This window comes from Anabas testudineus, chromosome 6, assembly GCF_900324465.2.
Source record: "Anabas testudineus chromosome 6, fAnaTes1.2, whole genome shotgun sequence".
Taxonomy (NCBI): Eukaryota; Metazoa; Chordata; class Actinopteri; order Anabantiformes; family Anabantidae; genus Anabas; species Anabas testudineus.
The window spans coordinates 13,017,972-13,039,056 of NC_046615.1; positions in this window are offsets into that span (position 1 = coordinate 13,017,972).

A 21,085-nucleotide genomic window follows, 5' to 3' on the forward strand; every position below is an offset into this window, starting at 1 on the left:
TGTTCGATGTTATATTGTCACCACCACATCAAATATCATTTGGCTTCTCAGCATGTTTAGTTAGTTATTACAGGACCTCTGGGATGTTTCATGCTTTGCTCAAATGTAATATAATTCTAACATAAACAAATGTAAGATTTTATGCACTATATGTGCGACGTACTTTGTTGAAGATATAAATACAAAAGAAGCCCACATGTGTATAATATATTGATGTATGCTAAATGTATACTAAGTGACAAGAACAATGAGCACTTCAAAACACGTGTAGGTGAAGTCTATTTCTATTCAAATTCATGCAGTTACTCAGTGTTTTTAAGGTGTAGGCAGATCCATTTATTGCACTCCTGTAACAAAGGATCTTCAGCGCTGCTAAGTAATAGAGTCGTGTTATCTTGAAGCCTTTCAGATTAAGATAAATGGGTCAATTTGAAAAGTAATTAGCTCACCTAAGCTAATTATATTCAATGAGTGTTTCTTGAATATCCAACCAGTATCATGCTATTGGTTCTTCTTTTCTTTTGTCGCCTTGGAAGTGCACCTGTTCAGAAAGAATAGGAATGATTGATTTGCAATATGGCTTCCTCTTTGTTCCTGACATTACGAAAATACCTATTCAGTATAATGTCTGAACACAACAATGAGGGTGGTTGATCGTAAAAAATTTGGAAGATATTCAGCCGTAAGAATCTCAATTACTTCATCACACAAAGGTTAGAGAAACAATTAAAGACACTAAGTCAGACAACCCCTGTATGAAGGTTTGAAGCGCACTGACAGAATATGTTCTACAGAGACAGTATTGTCTCTTTGAAGACTGGAGGCAGATTTATTGCAAAGGAGTATCAAAGCAGACATCCTCTAGGAGATAAATGCCCCCATCTATTTTTTTCTCTCTGGGAGATAAGGACCCAAGCTAATGATCCTGCCTTGCATTTCAGTTGGCATGTTTTATATCTCAGAATAGGGTTTGAATATTCCCTGTGGTTATTCAGACCAGAGGCTCTGTCTCTGTCTACATCTCTTGCTCCTTTACATCGTGCAAAGTGCAGTTGAACCCATTTCGAGTTTGCCCAATTGGACACAGTTAGGAATCAGAATCAACTTCATTTAACACACTCATTTCATTTGCAAGATGTTTAACTGCTGTAAATGCTCACAAGACGGCCAAATCTGTGGCTGAAAATAGTTCCTAACAAATCTTTAATAAAATTTACTCCCGTGTGAATAATGCTTGCTGAAGACTTTTAGCCTAATGGCTTACCAGTGTGGGTTCAGCCTTTGTTGTACTCATGCCTGCTCTCTCCGCCTGTGTTTCTTGTCTTATTTGCTACTGTCAGTCTATCAATTAAAGCTTAAAACAAAAATAGTCACATTACACAATGTCTGTATTAAAATTTTAACAAAAACACAATAATTTTCTAAACCTAACCAAAACTCTGAACTTAGACTCAGGTGCAGCAGTTTGTCAGTCCTACACATTAGTCACCCTCCATTCAACCTAACTACCTCCTTGCTACTCGTTTTCCCTTAAGAAATGTATTGCTTCATTCATTCAAAAAATACTTCATTAGTTTTTAGTTTGTTTAGTTTAAAACTGACATGATAAATTACTTATTTTTCTTTTTTTAAGCAAATCACTTACAATACTTGAAATTTAGTTTTTATTGGGTAGTGTGTTAAAACTAAGATGCCTCACCAGTTCATAACAAAGGTAAGGACAAAGTTACTTCATTTACATTACAGATTGAACATTTTAATTTGCCTTTGTGCTTTTCTTTCATGATATTTTCTGTGATACCAAGTGGAAAATAGCAAATTTAAATTTAAAGCGATTTTAAACAGTCATCTGTCAGCAGAGATTTCTGTTCCCCTGCTGTATGGAAATCAGACAGTGTTTTGTTTCACGCCATTCAACTCTCCCAGTAGAAAGAACTGTGTTAAATAGTCATTTACATTTTAAAGTGCCTTATGAAGAGTAAACTGAGAATTGTCACTCTGTTGGGAGTGTCAGCATAATAAAAAATCCTGTTTCATTAAAATGTGCTCCGAACAGCACAAGCAGGAGAGGTTTGAGGTTCATAGTGAAAATGTAAACTACATACTGTATCATTGAAAAGCTACTGTATCTGCATCTTTCTTATATTATCATTATTGGCTTTGACGTTTAGTCAAGGTGATCTATTTAGTATAATAAGTACAGTCTACTCTTTTTCTATATGAGATGAAAATAAGTTGTTGTTTTTTTGTTTTGTTTTTTTGTGAACTGAACACTTCACAGATTTACCAAATAACCCTTGAGGCAAGTAATTACCTGAGCAATTTTGTGCAACTGATTGCAATCACATGCATTTGTACTCCAAAGAGCAGAAGTCACATAATGGCTTTGATTTTATCTGCTATTATTTGTAATCTCCAGTGATGATAGAGATGGCGAGACAAGTTCAAATGAATGGCACATAAGTGCAGGTAAAATTTATTGGTATTGTTATTATTAATATTGTTTAATTAACACAAATATTATTTAACCCTACAAAACATCATGACATGCGCTACATGCATGCTGGTCTTTTGAAGTTATATTCCATGTTGCTGTTTGTAGTGAGCATCATTCAATTCACAGGTGTCTCCCTCACATGGCTGCAGTCCACTGTAAAGAAATCGCTCTTCTCTCTTTCACCTTTCATTATATAATGTTTCTGTGGTTTGTGCTATTGGAAATGTTGCAACAGTCATTAGTAAACATTTCATCACTGACGTCAGCAGCTTTATCTGCACTTGTCTCTGCCTGCCTGTCACGGTACACTTTAAAACTGTAGAGCTGCAAGCTTGATTAATAATTAGTTTTCAAACAGCATATGTTGCCCTACAGATGAAAGCTTCCGTAGTTTCTGTCTTCATTCTCTGCTGTGCTTCAAAGTGACAGGGAAACAAGTCCATTTTCTGTCATTTTGTTTTGCACTTTGTCTCGTTTCTGCTCCCAATTTCAAATGACAGGAGCCATATAGAAGCAGACATATATCCAGTTGGCTTTTCCTCTCAAGTGGCTCTCTGACTGCATCTCTCTCTCTGCTCCCTGCTGGTGCAGAGCTGCACATAATAATCAGCTCTGTGTTTCTGACTGCTAGCTAGGCTCTTAAAAGTCAAGCACAGACTGAATGGCACTTCAAATAGATTAAAAGAGCTGGCTTTTTGTTTATGCAGGCTCAGAAAATAGTGCTGATGACAAACACTGCTGATGTTTAAGTTCATCTACGCTCACACCTACTGAGTGAGCATTTTATCGCACACCGGGATCCATTTGATGCTTCACTGGGTGTAATGAGAAAGGCAGGTCATCCAATCTCTGAGGACACCTGTGCAACATTCAGCACATCTGCACTTCATCATACGTAGCGTTCACACTTCCTGAGAAACGACAACCTTACTGAAATTTCAGTTTTTCCAATGTGAATATTGTAATTATTTTCACTTTAGTTCTCTGTTTGCTACAGCTTCCCACTTTCTAGCTGTAAATTGTTGGTAATAAATTAAATCAGAGAGTGTGTCATTTTAAATAAAAGGAGCTTTTTCCAGAGCTTCCATTTATTTTAGTCATATTGTGGTCATCCAGTAGCTGTCACTACATTCTGTCAACACACACACTCCACCTGTGCTAAACTAAAAAACATTATGACAGCACAAACAATATTCTTAAATACTGCATCATATCATCATACATTTAACACTATATGAATTAATAAATAATTTGTAACTCAGAATTAACGATAGTACTGAAATCCAGGGTTAAGTTAAAAGTTAGGAACATCGCCAGGAAGTCTTGCTACAACACACAACGTCTCACACACTCAGTTGACATTCCCCATGTGTCTTATACTGACTTCACATAGTGTCAATGGCAATACTTTTAAAGAAAAGCTGTTCAACCGTTACTTATATTCATTTAATTAAAGGATATTCTGATTTGTGAAAGTTAATTATATAGTTTTGTGTTTCAGTAGTTCTGTATTATAGAAAAGCTTTTTACTGTTATCACTTATATTTATAATTCATTATTGTGTGTGTGTGTGTGTGTGTTTTAGTAAAGATTGTAATTAGCTTGTTAAACCTGCTGTCAGCTACTGCTCAACTTCAGCACCCGGCATACGATTACTGATCGTCGATGGCTGGTTTCAGTTTCAGCTACAGATTCAGATTGCTGTTATACTGTATTACTATTGAGCTGTTTCTCCCTGCAGCCACCAGCACTGATGCAGATATTGAATCCTTTAAGCTATACTCATTTCATAAATTAAATCAAAGTGTAACGCTCCTACCAGTTCAGATGAAGAGGCTGAGCTCATTAACATGGTTAAGCGCTACCACACTACTCTCTAAGGCGCTGCTCTGTGCTATTAATTAGGTCACAGCTAAGCCGACAAGCTCCAATGAAAGTGAGTTTAGTTTATTTTCTCGCTATAATAAAGCGAGGGCAGATGAGTGATGCTTCAGACCTTGTGTATAACTCACTGATCGTTCATTGGCTACTGTTTGAATATGAGGATGACTTATCAGTGAGTAATGAATTCAAATCCCATCTTACTGATGGTTAATTTCTACACTTCAGTTATCAGTACTGAGCTCACAGTGATCAGCTGTCACTATTTTCCAACAGAGATGGCCAAAAATAAAAAATGCAGGTTTTAAACAAAGTAAAATCTATTTTATTTTAAACATTTCTACTTTAAACCACGAGGAATATCAAACTAGTATCTATCATCGCATTTCTTTGAATTGCGGTGCTCCTGCAACACTATAGATGCCATTTTTGGCAGGACAAACAGGTTGTGGATGTGTGGGAATATGCACCCAAAGTCCATGAAGTATTCATGTAACCCATTTCCCTCTGTCAAATGTCTCACGAGAGACACAGTATCAGCCTCATTGCCTTCTCTGGGCCCCATCAATAGAGTGAAATAAATACCACCTTAAGTATCTTTAGGGCAATCTTTCTGCTTCAGAGGCAATGAGATTACATGTATCTCTATTGACTTGGTGTTATACAGTATGTAAGTGATCTATTTTAATAGGATTAAGGCGTGTTGTGTGTGCACCACGGCTCTAAATGTGTGAGCTGCTAAGTTTTAATGTGTGAACCTTCGGCTCAAGAGCCTATGCTGAAAAAAGTCAATCGAATCATACGCCACTAATTAACTTTCAAGACTATGCAGACTCATTTCATTACAAATGCTGTTTCCCTTCATCATATCTCTTCTGCTGTGTTTCAGCAATCAGTCCCCGGAAGATTGAAAAATAAATTGAGTTTGTGCGTAATGCACCTCGGTCGTCGGTGAATGCTAATTTTGCTGTCAGCGAGGGAAACAACACAGAGTAGGAAAAAAAACATTACCTGTGCATGAGGCTCTGTGGTAGCACTGAAATGAAAATCCTTTCAGTGCAATAACACTCTGTTGTTTGTCTTTATAGTATAGTAATATTCAGCTTAGTATATATAGGAATCATATCCATCTTGCACAAATCAGCAAAACCGAGATTTACATCCAACAAGGCAGGAAGGAAGGTGCCCAAAGTGAAATTGTATGGGTTTTGTGTTTGATCAGACTTCGGACTTGTGATAGACCTGGATATAAGGTTTGCCTTTTTTATTCAAAGTAATCTAATCTAGCCCAGAAGACTTTCATAAAAATATTAAACCTCACTCTCCAGCCTAAACAATGTATTATTTTTCATTTTGTTATTTGGAAACAAGCTGCGATCACAACACTTGTTTACAGTATTTACACATGCCACTCCCAACATCATCATTCATTTGCCGTTGTAGGTAGGGCACAGTGGATTTTTTTTTTAAAGCTGTTGTGGTTGAAAACACTATGTGAGCAGTGAGACTGAACCAAAACTACAGTTGTTGGTGCAAAACCAATTCAATGAGCTGAAAGACACAACAAGCACAGGGGAGATGAGGAACAAATGATGTGTTGACTGATCATTTTCACTCACTGTGAGGTTCATCACTGCAAGCAACACAAAACACTGAGTGGTTTTTAATATAAAATATTGATTACAGCTCATTTAACTGTAACCGTACTAAAAATGCTGGCACTGGTCAGGAAAATACATTAAATCAACATAAGTGTATAGAATAGGTTGTTGTCAACTACATGAATCCTGCCCGTCAATAAATGTAATAATAATTTTAATGCTTTTACATGTGTGTCTAAAATCTGTTGCACATCCACATATTGTACAGACAGGCTTGTGATCCTCTCCAGCAAAAGCTGCTTTTGTGTCTTGTTTGAGCTGCAGGACAGTGTGACTGAGCGTTGTGACCTTCGGTCAAGTAGCTCTGTCTGATGACTTAATTAAGGTCACAGGCTGGGAGCACAGTTTAGCCATCCTCTGCCTCATTAGCATACCTCCTCGTTCAATGTGTTTATGTGAAGCAATGATTTACAGCTAATGGGCCTCACAGCTTTACACCTCTGATTGTGTGTACTGGAAAAGCCCTACTGAGATATAATTTAACTAGATGTTTTGTTTGGTGAGGCCGAGAAGGTTTTTACAGTGTGATTTATTTGACCGAAGCCTCATCTATAACATTTCAGGCAGACACTCTCACAAACAGCTCGCACTCTCCGCCGCCGCTGTGTTGAGCTCATTTAGCCAGCAGTGAGGGAAAGGTGATAGCTGACAGTGCGAAGTAATCTGCTCTATTGATCATGCTATCAGAGGCAGGGAGTGCAAAAGCAAACACAGCAAACGTTAAAACTGTACTCCGAGACAGACGAGGAGAGAAGGTTTGTGAGAGAGATACCAAAAAAATGTCAGAGTCACATTATGGAAATATGTTACGCTTTGCTTTCATAACATCACACTTCTCTCTCTCCCGCTGCATGAATGTAGGCCCGGTCCTGCAGCAAGCTTTTACCTGTAAGGAGAGGAGTGTGCTGCGGGGATCATTTACTGACACTGGCGTCTACGGTTTTGGAGATCAGAGGGTGAATCCCGAGGGGGTGTTGATGCAGACTCGCGCTTTGGTTTGAGGATCTGTATTACGTTGCTCCGTCAAGCCCCTCTTCCATCAAGTTCAGGGAAACAGACCCCGTTGTTACCCATAAGCCCTTGTGTCATTGAATATTTATCATGTATCTGATTTGAGGGGGAGAGATTCCTGAGATGTGGCACCCCCCCCCCCCCCGAGGCCTGCAACTCAACACCCTGTAATAGAAGCTCTAAAATGTGGCTGTCATTTTCTGCCTCTGGGACATGGTTAATTAATTACACGTTGGCCTCCACATTTAACTCTCTGAGCACTCTTGTCCACGTTATTTGTGAAGTTTTATCCTAACTCTGCACAACCACTGTGGTACAGTAGGAATGTGTGTGTGTTCATCTGAGAGAATATGAAATGCAGCTCAAATCCAGAGAACATACAGAATAGACCGTGACTGTTAGCGAATGAGCAGTAGCTCGCAGTCGCATTATTAATGTAAACAAGCCAGTCGGATGATGGAGAATTCACAGTGCAAACCCTGAAACGTGAGGAAATGTGAGCAGTGAAGGTTCACTCAGAATCACTCAGAGATAGTAATGATAACACAGCTAAATGCTGTAATGCAATAGATCAGACAGCAGTGCATATACAGTGTCTGACTCAAGCCATTTTGGAGTTTCAGTCTCTCCTTTTAATTCAAGTTCAAGTAACTAAATAAAAAAAAAAGGATGAATCAGATTTTAACTAGATGACTAAAACATCTACGTATGCCTGCAGCTCTGACAGGCTGTCTTAGACCCAAATGTTAACAGGCTCACAGTACTTAGCAGATAAAACTAATAATTTAAAGATTATATCTCACAATATATCTCAGTTGTTAGTTTCAGTTGTATAAAACAGAAGCATAATACACATCTCCAGTATGTATAATTACAATTACAACTCGCATACAACATTACAACCATAAATTAGTGTGACCAGCATCTAAAGTGTCCATATTGTTCTTTGTTCAGTCTGTTATTTCCAAGACATTAAACAACACAGTATGTGTTGAGTGATGGTATGCAGTCATGGTGTACACGCAGCACTGTTACACTATGTGTTTGATGTAATACTGAATGTCCTCGTCGCTCTGTGCATTTTAGTTAGAGCCACTCCGGTGTGGAGGAGATCGATTTTGTGCAACAGGAACATTAGCGATTCTTGAGCCAAGGGTATTAAACTCAAATCATTGTGTTCTATTGTTTGGCATGTCATATTGATTATCTCCTGGGTTTCACTGGCGAGAGTGAAATATTGTAGCCTCAACAGTCGTGCACACAAAGAATTGGATCCATTGAGAAACAAATAACCTGTGCAAAGTGATACAAAATATCTGTTTAGATTTAATCTTTTGTTTGTGTTTTGCTGGTGGATAAATAGCAAATACAATAGGAAGAGGCAGCATGTAATACCAGGTTTAAAGGTGAGGCAGGTATGGATTGTATTAAATGGAAATGTAGTCCTCCCATGTGTTGCTGCCCTGAGGCTACCCTGTGGTCAGATTTACAGTGGGAGGAACAAATAGACAGCAGCATCACTTCAACATGTTAATACAACAAAGTTTTGCAGTCAGACGATGACAGCAGAAAAGAAAAAAGCGTTCAATTATTGATCCGCTGGCTCAAATCCCTCATTATTTCATAGTACCTGTTAGAGGGCAGTCCCCGAGGACAGACAGCAGAGTCTTCACAGTAGACCAGCTCTGCGTTCACATGAGATGTGTCGTGCATAATAACGGTGATGAAACCCTTTTTTTTTTTTTTCTTTTCAGCTAAAATCAATATTCTGATCCATGAGTCACTTGTGCTATTCTCTCTGTAGAATCAAACTCAGCAGTACAGAGTAAAAATGTCCTTTTCTGAGGGTAAATTTGTCTCAGTGAGAACAAATGTTTTTACAGATGTAGTTTGATTGCATCATGTCAGTGAATGTGCTTAAACAAGCCTTTTAAATAGTCTCTCCCAATTGCAAATGTCAAGACAACACAATTAACCATTTTAAACACAATTAACCATTTTAAATGGTTTAATTGCTACCTTCCTAATAATACTTCTTATTTTACCCCATCTAATTATGGAGATTTTATCGCAGCAAACAGCAGTTTTGTCTATTGTTGCAGTGCACAGCACAGATTCAATGTTCTGAATGAATTTTGAATGTGAACCTGTCAATACTCTGCGAATCTTCTGCGAGGAACTGATAAGTACAAAAGCTCGGGTCCCTATTGTGCCACAAACAAAGCCAAAAAAACAATAATGAAAATAAGAAATCCATCAATTCACACCAAAGTTAAAGCAATAAATATACACACAGAAGAGCAGCCTGGTGGATTTTTCACAGCTGTATTCATTTAATGTGCTTCGTGTGACATTCTACTGCTGGATGAATTTCGAGTCAAAATGAATTTATTACCCCGAGTCTACAAACAGCATGTCCACACTGGATCTTCTTGGGTAGATCTGAGCCAGGGGGCTGTGGCGTGGAAAATATGGTTATTTGCCCTCAATTTAAATGCATCGCTAAGCCTTGTTTTGTTTATTGCCCGTTGAATTCTGCATTGAACACTGAACCCTACCATTATCCTCTGCTCTCTGGCTGTGTTATTCATCTCGGTCTCCTGTCGTGTTCCCTAAATAAAAAGCCCGCAGCACCTCGCCAACCTCCCACTCTTCAAGCACTGCAGGGCATCTCACAAAGCTAATGGTCACACCGGAGCCTGTCAGCCCTCTCCAAAGCCTATCCTTTGTACACGCTCAGCTTTAGTCTCACCTCTGCTGCCCTGCACCTTACTACAAATGTCAAAGAATATTGATTTGGCTCAGAGTGACAAAATCTTCACTGAGATAGCTGCCTTTGTAGTACTGCAATAAAGAAAGAAAATCTGACCTTCATACACAGTGCAGCTCGACACTATTCAATATTTAATCTGACAGTGAACATTTCCAGCTGAATTTCTGTTGGTCTTTTATGAATGATTGTATGAAACATTTCTGACTGCCAACTGAAACACAGCAAACAGACAGTAATTACAAAAAATGCTACGTGGTTGTGAGCAAGCTTCATAAACGCTGTTCCCCCAATGAACATGCCGGCTCATTTGGAAACACGCTTCTGAGGCAGCACAACATATTCCTATGAGCCTTTTAACATCTTAGCGTGGCTGATACAAACAGCAAGGGAGGCAGATGATATCATCTATATTTCTGACTGATATCCGCTTCAGAAGAGCATCAGAGAAGAGCCACAGACAAACAAAAGAGGAGGAACAAAGAAAACAACAAGAGAACAACAAGTGGGTGTCAGACATGGCTCCAACTTTCACTTCTTCAACATTTGTGACATTATTTGAGCACCTTAACGTGTTCCGTGTCATGAATACAGAAATGGAATATTATGTCTGATAAACTGTCCCATTATTCACCAGTGCGAAACAGAAGAACGACATTTATCAGCGGCGTAATGACTACGAATTGTTGCACTGAATCAATGTGGCATGATGCCCAGTTTCTGGTGTCTTGCATGGCTGATCTAATTGTTTCTGCAGAAAACTCATTAGGAGTCAGTTGACTGGAAATTCTCGCAGGAGAATCACTGCAGTCATCTGATAACCTCCATATTCCTTTTCAGAGGAGTATTTGAAATCCTCTTACAGAGACAGAGGGAACAAAAAGCCTCTGATTTCCCCGAGGTGTAATGATATTAGTACACCTGATTATACTGTACAGTAGGGAGTCACATATAAAATACAGCAGTTTCTATGACTAGACTTTAATGTCTGTCAAATTGTCTCTGATGAATGAGAAGTTGTGTCTGGATGCTTCATCAGGATTTTCCTGCAGTCATCAGTCTGAGTTCAGGGTCAGTTTGCCCTCTGCCTGTACTTGGACATGTCCTAGTCGCTCTCCTCTTGCCCTGCTTGCTCAGGGGAGCACTTCTCTGTAACGCTAGATGCATCCGTTGCATCTTCATCCCTCATTATTTTACCCCTCAGACCTTTGCAGGAAACAGGAGCTGCTGCAATCTGAGAAAAGCTTTAACTCTTTATTGTGTCACACCGTGAGCTGTTGCCTAATTTTCTGTCTAGACTTGCTTTGATAAATTTGCCTGGTGCTGAATAACGGATTTAGTTTTATCTGAAAATGTAAACGAATACAAATATCACTGCAGGGATGAAGATGCTCAGTGAGACTGTGCAGTTAATTACATGATGATCAATAAATCAGCATTACTCAGATTTTTATTTACTATGAAATTTCATGATGATTCATAGGTGAATCAGAGGGCAGCATTTAGCTGTCATATATGTGCAGATCATATGTGTCATATATGAGTTAAAACAAGAGTGTATTAGATGTTTATTAATCAGGTGACCAGAAACATGAATATGGATGTTATTCTATGACCTCTGATTGGGTAAATAAGCCACTGTTTACCAACCTGTTCACCGTATCAAACCAAAAAGTGAATTAACCTTAAGGATTTTAAAACTCATGGCTCATGAGTTGTACTTATTGAATATTTATTATAGAGCCATCATGACACAACTGATGCTCCCACTGTAGCTTTCATAAATATATTTTGTACTCTAACTGTTTATTATTTTTTACTGTGCACACTTTCTTTCATTTACAGTATGTGACCACAGGTAGTTAAAGAGTTTTCCCCTCTTTAAGGCTCAAAATCAACTCAGCAGAATTTGCCAAACTTACTTCTGATTAAATACATCTGTCTGATAGTGCCACAATTCAATTGCCTGGCTGATTGTGTTTACTCTGTGCGCCCTGATCTGGTCCACTGTTCAAAGACTAAGCCTGTCTGCGTCCAGAGGCTTTCACCGTGCTACATGACTGATTGCAGTTTTTATGTCATTTAGGAGTCAGGCTATTGAACAGGTGAATGAATAGTGGGTGGGTGTATCTATTCTGTGAGAGGCACATTGAATGCAGCTTATGAATTATAACAGTTTGACTGACATTTTCATACACTGATATTATTTGAACTGACAGAGTAGAATTATTAGTGTGTCACTCCCAAACACCAACTCTGTCACAGATGACAAGTAAATGCACCTAAATAAGAAAGAAGAAATTGATGTCTTTATTCTTGCAGGATAAATATTACTTTCTCTTCTTTTTCACCTGTGCATGAAGGCTATGAACTGTTTTATTTGAACAGTGTAATGTCAACTAGTTTACCCGGTGCCACAGAAGGAGAATGTCCTGTGACAACCTATTAAAAAACACCAGACACGTTTTTAAATTGCATTGATCTGCATAATATACAAATAAATAAATAAATTCAGTGGAAGATCAGTTTACCACTGTGGTGTTGCAGGGTTTCAGGTTATTCAAGGTGCAATTCCACAGAAATCCATCAAATAATTATACTGTGAGATTAAATCAATAGTGTGCAAAACAAACCATGTTTGTTTCATGCATGGTGTTAAAGGTGCTTTAAATACATGGTGCTGATTATTAATACTTATTACAACGATGTGCCACTGTTGCTGCTGGAGGTCTATGTGAAATTAAATACAAAATGAAGTGCTTGAACATGCTAATGAGATAGAAACACTCATATAGGTTGTGAACCAATCTACTGTTGTTGCAAATGTAAATGTAGCAAACTTACTACTAGTAGCATCAATCTGCTGTAAAGCTGCAGTCTGTGATTCTTTCACCTGTGGAAACATCACACTTGCCGTCTGGGGAGTAAGTAAGACAGGAAATGAAAACTGCGGTCATCATTAATTGTCAGGCTTTGTTGTGCTGAGTGATCAATCTGTTGTTGAAGTTGGATTGGTAGGAGGCTGGTAATGGAGTTGGCCATCTGACTTATAGACTGACTCTCTGCAGGCTCACTCACATATCGATGTGCTACCGCTGCACTCACTGTACTGTTTCCTCACTGCAGCCTAAAGGGAATTTTGTAGCTTTTTCAGCACCGTTAGCACACATCTAAAACCTGTGCTCACTATTTAGGTTTGCTCATATTTGTTCAGCCATGACTGTTTTAGAAACCATCTGTATGTTTATTTTCAGTGTGAAATGATAAATATTATAGAATTAGATCTAATGAAAATAATATCTTTCAGTATTTTCTCTACCCATAAACTGTCTGTGCCTCCTAGTCCCTGTTTTTAATACGGATGGAAAAAAAACTTTTCATATTAAGATGAAATAATTCCCCACAGGAACTCGACAGTGTAGCTTTTAGCAAACATTCTTCAAACTGCAGTATGTAGTGCATCTTTCAACCCCAGCTTTGGCGAGCTGATAAGAATTTAGCATTGCATCAAGACAGAGTATATGATTCCACATATACAGTGACAGTGTTCATGATAATGAAGGAGCATGTCAACCGGTGCAGCAGTGTGGCTCACTGGTGTTTTTAATATTATAGAGAGATAGCTATGTCAGACTGTGACTGCACAGGCAATTCTTGTTTTATCTTTTAAAACCATTTCATGCAGTCTATTTATTACCTTCGAGACCTGTCTCGGGGACTGACTGCAAATCGTCTCTCTTTTGTGGAGCAGTTAAAACTCCAAAATTGAAGCTATAGTAGTTTCTTGAATCTTTGACTCGGCAATTCTTCAGTCTCTCAAAGGTCAGCGCTGTCAGGACACATTGCAGTTGGTTGGGTAACAGGGCAAATCAGCAAGTTTCTCTACACTTCTCATGAAAGCTCTGCTGGGAATAACTTTCCCTGTGAGCGTCACACCACTGTATTGCAATAAAATGAATTTGTTCTAAGACTTCGGTGTTAATGCTAGTATGACCAGGTCCTAAGGGTGTGGTACAGGAGCAGCAGAAACAGCACAACGCAGCTCAAGACAGCCGCGAGGACAAAGAACAAAAACACTTTATATACTGTGCAGAGTCTAACCAGTAACTGCACTTTCTTACAGCATACTGTATGTGTTCTGAAGTATTCACAATTTGCAGACAACTAATTAGCTCAATGTTGGGGAATAAAGAAGCAGTCGGTGCAGGAAACAGGTGGTTTCTCACTTTCTGACCAAATGACAATATTTTGGTCGTCTGCCGTGGACTGAGCTAAAGGTTGGACTGCTGTGGTCGGTGTCTGGGCTTAGTTCCGCTAGGCACAGGGTCAGCGTACCAGAGTGCCATAATTACATTTGGCTCCCACACCCACAACAGGATTAGGTTATTTGTGGCCAAGAGCCCTTTATAATTGCCCCTGATTACCAGTTGCCAATGCAGTGTAGAGAAAGGTCAGCTGGTCTGCCGTTCAGACACCCTTTTGGCCCATAATCCCTCAACACCCTGTGTCTGTGTCGTCCCTTCCCCCCTTTTGCACCTCCGAGCATGCAGCGCTATCCAGGCCATTAATGTTGTCTGTTATTGTCTGAGTCCTCATTGCTCCTCTTCTCCCTTCACTGTTGGGTGAAAACATAAAGTGCAGCTGATGTCAAAGAATTACCTCCATGTATGTGGTCTATGTTTTTCCTTTCAGAGAACAGAGCCATGAGTTCCTAATTATCTTTGGCTGAAAATATGTGACCTTGTTTAATACCACAAGAAAATAGACGTAGCAACGGTGCATTGTCTGAGAGCAATTCATTTTCGCCTCTCGTTAAGCTTGATAAGGGTTTTGAAAAATTCCCTCAAGCCTCCTCAGTGTTTTTTTTTCCCCTAATGGAGGGAGTCCTCCCCTTTTTTTAATCCCAGTTTTTGTTTGCTGCTGAAAAAGAGCCGCTTGTACAGAAATAATTAGCTGTATTAAGTATAGAGAAATACGTGTCTACCATCTGAAGTGAAAAACCTCCTATTCATCTCAGTTCATGAAAGTCCAATGTATCTTTTAGACTTGAGCTTGTCAGTGCAGCATGTTTTACTTAACAGACAGTTAATTTGTCAAGACCGTGAAGAAAGCGGAGATAGCTTGATATAGTTTCACATAAGCTGAATATCGTGGCAGTATTTCACTATACTAGGACATAAGACACTTATGTTCACTGCACTGGCTACATATGAAATGTGAGCACTGCCTGCGAGTTGGTTCTTTTTTTTCTGACGGTTTTAACTTGATACATCTTTTATAGTCACATCCCATTCAAATCATGAATTGTGGCAGAGGTTAATACACTGTAAAAATCAATGTTACATTGATTAATCTAGTGAATCCCCTGAAAACAGGAGCACCTGCAGAAAGACTGATCTGAAGCACTGACTGTCGGCTATAATCTGTGTATTAAAGACGACAATCTTCTGGTTCTAATTTCTCAATTGTAAAGATTTACTGTCTCTACCTAGTTTATACTTAATATCCTCACTATTTTCTGACAAAAGAGTCTGAGTCTGCCCAACTAAAGCTTAGTCAAGAACACAATAGATTAACAACAGACTAATTGAAAAACAAAAACAATATTTAATTTCAGATCAAATATTACAATATTATGACCATCTGACTTTCCATCACCACACCCCCCCCACCACATTATCTCCAGACAATTACCAAAGGTAATAAATTGTTCTGAGGCCCCAAGTGACGGCAACGCAAATGCTAACTTTATAAAGCTGAGACAAAGTGTGTCCTGCATGAATTCATATATGGAGCTACCACAACCACTGTGTTTCTTCTGCAGTAACCTGCTGTTAGTGAAGGGAATCACATGAAATATGTCAAATGCTAAATGGTGGGGAACCACTGGATTCATCTTACTCATTACTTTTCCTCCTAAAATCTTCCTGCAGCACAGCCAAACATTAGAAAAGAATACTCTACTAATATCTACAGTGTCATAACAAATCCTTTTGACTCTTATTTGATGATTTATTTGTCCCCACTACTACCACGTTAGCTGCCTCTGGATGAAGGACTCTGAGCAGAGCTTATAAAAGATTTATGAGAGAAATGCCACTTTAAAATGTGTCAGCACAGTATCACAACGTGTGCGTTATTGTTCATTGTTGGATGCAGCCAGACCACCTCCTGAGGTCTTTGGCTTTTCAGATAAAGAATAATGTGAATAACTAGTGTGTAGTGTGACTATTTGTTCGCCGATTTGTTCTGCAGTTTCTCTGAATCCTGGAAGGTGCCTTTGGCATGAAGCAATGAGCGCTGCCTCTGAAGCTGACTGAATTGCTTAACTGGGTGAGAAATGAAGATTTATCTGCACATCTGTGAGATGCTCTGGGTTCTCAGTCACACAGTTGATCTTAACTACACCAACTAAAGAAAGAATTACACATTTGAAGCTTCTCTTTAAGCATAATTAAATGTATATGAGATTTTTTTCCATTGCTTGTCACAGCGTTTTAGTTTCATGCAGACTTGCAGTGTAAAATAGTGACTCAACTTATTCTGTGCTTATTTGGACTGTTTTATTTATTCAGGCTCAAGACCCACACTATCACCCTAACTGCCACTCCACATTCATTTCCTGCCAGGCTCCTGCGCGGGCTCTCCCTCATCTGACCTCTCACACAGTGAACCCCATGAATGGACAATAGTGCCCTTCAGTGAGGCCCCATGACCATAGCAAAGCTTGCAGCTGGAGCACATAGCAAGGTTGCCCCGGCCCGAGGGCATGCTAACAGCTGAGAAAGATCACTGAACTGCTGAGGGGATTTTTGGAAATGCTTGGGAAATCACAGATGTGAGGCATGAAAAGTGGCCTCGACTTCATGTGAGAGGATCAAGACCTGGAGCTGTTTATTAGATGCCGAGGAGAAGTGGCTTTTAACAGGTGCTCAGGGGCTGGATGGTGGATCTTGAGCTGGACCGCATGATGGTGAACCTCTGGAAAGCCCCAGGCTATTTTTCATGAAACAAAGGAAGCAGGAGATTAAGGCAGTTACAATAAATACCCACTGGATTTGTGTCTGAATGTCAAAAATAATACAAGAATATTATGCTCTGGGACAACAGATTCAAACACTAATTCAGCTTTTACAGGTCCCACGACTAAATAAAGTGGGGGATCATGCAAAAACCAAGTTAAGCTTGGAAAAAAACATCACACTTGAGATACAGTAATGGCAACATACAGTAAGTAAACAATCAGCATGACTGTCATCATATTTTGATTCAAGCTGTGATCATTGCACGGAGATAAATGATATCACCTTCGTCCAACTTGTCCCCACCCATGTCAAATCAAAAGACAGATGCAACCACAAATACAGAAATCGCTCATGTAACCACAGATGATCTAAGTTTGGCAGAAAACTGTATGTTTCTGAAGACTCCACCATATTAATAGGAAGCTTTTGAGGGACTATACGCCTCATGGCCAGAACTGAAATGAAACAATTGAAGTCACTCTGGTAAAATTATTTTCATTATAAGGTAGAGACGAGTATTTTTGGTTTGAGCTATATGCCTTATGGAGAACTGATTAGATTTCGTGGTGTGACGGAACTGACTGACAGACTACTGTCCTCTGTGTTCCTTAATTAATAATCAGTTTGTGCTAGTCGTGTGTCTGTAACATGCTGTCGGTGCTGTATGGCTTCTTCCGACATCTTTTATTTTAAAACTTTGGCATCAAAGCAATTGCAACTCGGTGAGTAGGAGCTTGTTTTGGTGCCATGTCTTATCTTCACTTGCCAGAGAGATATTTGGTAGTTTGAGCCACGAGGCAAGTGCAGGCAAAAATACATATATGCTAATGAGAAGCAGAGAGGAAAAAGTCAGTGTGGGAATAAGTCTTGGACAACATAAATATGATTAAAATGTTGCCATCATCATCATCATCATCACAAGCCTTCCTTCTCCTACAGTCCTGTAATGATATTCTATCCAAGAAAGCCATTTACTCCAGCCAGCCTGGCTGCACAGTGAAGTCAACCAAATACTTGCCGGCGCCCCCGCTCTGCCTTTCCAGAAGAGTTTTCATTAGCATAATGGTGTGTGCTGCTGCTTGGTGATTTCTTTTAATCAACCCCGGAGTCACTGGTAATTAGTAACAGACGACTAATGGATTCTGATGGACACTCTTGGCATCCTCTGACTTATCATCAGTTGATTTGATTGTAGGAGGAATACCAATGGCTGCAGTGACTGGCAAATGTATTCATTTAATGGGATTGTAGGTAAATTAAAAGTAGGCTGGTATTGATTTTAAAACTACTGTCTCATAGTGAATTCAGCACGTATCAACATGTATCAACATCAGTCCCTGTCACTCAGCACTGGTTGTCTTCAGCACATATTTAACTCATTGGAGCTCAGATCTGACATAAACCTAATCTTCCACTGCAGGAAAACCTCCTCTGAGCTGACTGTTTCCATCTTTGACTGTGTCACGCAGCTTTGTTTCTCCACAGGACATGTGGTGATTGGCGTTCTGAAAGGTAATAGGAAGAATAATATCCAGCAGTGCAGAGACACAGAGTGAAAGACTTGTGCTTCTGCAGAGAGGGAGAAAAAGTTGTTAAAATTCATAGGATGAAAAAAGGAATCAACTGCAGAATACATTACACAGCATCAACTGTTCCAAGGACGGGAAAGGTCAGTCTGCTTGTCTGGCACACTGTCTAGCAGTGAGTGGGACTGGTGGGACCATTGTAGAAGAAAAATCTGGGGATTAAAGCTACAGAATGGCAGGCTCCAAATCCATACACATAATCTGTGATTGCTTCACTGCATCGCTGTGCACATATATATTGATAGCTGTCCCTTGACAGCGTGTGTGGGCTTGTACATAGGTGTCACTAGCGAATCCAAACACAGAAGCCACTGACCCATTTCTTCCCTAAAGTTACCGGCCGTGCAGCATCGGAGCGCGCCTCCTCGCTGGGCTGCTCTGACCTTTGTTAGAGAAAGACTTAGAGATCATGTACCCTGCAAACACAGAGCTTGTCTCCAACCTAATCTGTCCTGAGGCTGAGATTGATGCCGTCCACGGCTTAGAGAAGACATGTTCTCAATACAGACGTGTTCCCTCAGAAGAAATCCAACAGGATGTGTTGTGGCAGGATTGCAAATTACCAAAGTTGTTTAATCACGGATTGATAAGAACAATAGTATCCCAGGAGACCAGACTACTACGCATTTGGCTCCCAGACATTCAACCTCCTAAACATCATTCAATGTCATTGTGTTTGCTTATGGCCCTACTGTTTCTTAAATATACAAAGATCACTCACGCCTACACACATAGAAACGCACAGGGAAACACACACGGGGTGCCTGAACTTGAGCGAAAAATTCAAAAGCCTTTGAGTTTGCCCTCTACCTGTCGCCCTCTAACCCTCAGCTCAAAACATACAAGTCTTTTCTTCCTCAAAGTTTCTTGTTCAAAGTTATGACAAATGAGAGATTAAATTCTCACTGAAACCCCACCCAGCCCTCCTCTCCCGCCTTCCCAGGGACTCAGTATTTCAACACAGGCCGGGAGGCTGGGTGTATATGTGAGTGAGAGCCACACCCCGCAGCTGTGCACCTGGAACTGCTCCCATTCCAGCATGGCAGTGAACCCACACACCTGTTCACACCTGAGGCCCGCGCCTCTGGACTGCCACCTCCTCGCTTGCTTTTGTTTCATCCATCAACTCCGACACAAGACTGACACAAGCTGAGAGAGCAGACGGTTAGATAGAAAAAAAATAAAAATAAAATAAAAAAGGTGTCAGGACTATCCATGTCTCAGAATAATGTCAGGTATGTAAGTGCGAGGGAGCTGTGAACTGCACATTGCATGAAGCTATCAGTGTCTGCTTTGATTAGACGATTGCACGACTTCTCACATCTCACCCAGCCAGTTAAACCAGCACCTAATGAAACACGTTAGCAGGGTTAAATTAGGCAAATGACTGCCTCATTTTTGTCAGTACATCTCACAGTGAAAACATTGCAAAGTGTTGTGTGATATTTTGCAGCTGCGTATGTGTGTTTTTTTTTATCTCATCTCCCATTTATATTTATGTCTGTGTGCTGTTGGTTATTTTATTAAAAGGAGCTCTGCAGAAAAGTTATAAATGCAGCAGCTTCCCTTATGAAGAGCTGCAGTCAAAGCCACTGGTGTTATGTCAGCTTCAGTGGAGAAATGTTGAACTAAACTGAAAATGTACAGTTTCTAGCATATGATTTACTCCAGCACTCATCGCTGTTGAATATTTACATGTTTAATTTTAAAGTGGTGAAGATTTTGTGTATCCACGATGTCACACTGCATTGGGCAAAAACACAACTGTCTTTGGAAGAAGTAATTTTAATTATCCAGTTTCAATTTAGATTTGTTTTAGGGGAAAATAAAATAAAAACATTTCACTGGTCTTGATGATATTCTAAAGACTCCATCAGGTTTTATCACAGGGTCCAAAGCTCAGACCTGAGAATCTGGTTTCAAATCTTACATGTTTCTTTATAACATAAAATCAAGTTTGAAGAAAACTGAAATATCCATAAATCAGTGATAGTTTTACACGTACATCTCAATCTGCCTCATCAAAATTACACTGTGTGGGTGTGGTTTGATTAAATGTGATTGACATTTCTGTGCCAACATAAACAAACAACTCAACAGCCATCATTGGATTTGATTTATATTCTTATAGTTACAGTTTGATTGTACGAAACACCTGACATCATCCTTTTTCAACACAGACCCAACATCTTCTAACCAGGGAGGAGCTGAAACAGAAAACCAGATCTGCCTTATGCATTATTGTTGTTCAACATTGTTGACTGCTGTGAAGCAGTTAGAAAAGTTAATTTGACCATAACATTTTACCATGTTAGCATTGGTCAGAATGGCAAAAATAGTGTGTTTGTGTGTGTTTGTTATGAATCCTTCTGACCACCTGTCAGTGTCACGTAGGGGTGACTGTGTCACTTTGCAAAAACATCACAAACACTCTTTACTAATGACTTCACCACTCCAAACAAATCTGGGAGGTCTGAGCACGCTCAGTTGCTCCACAGCGGGGCTCCCAGCTGTCCCTCATGCCTCCCGACAGGTATCGCATCAGAGCGTCTGTTGTGCTCTCTCACCGGTGTTTTACTTGAACAAACTGGATGGAATTAACAGGGGAATCATGTGAATGTGTGGAGGATGACCACCAGCATGCACAAACACCA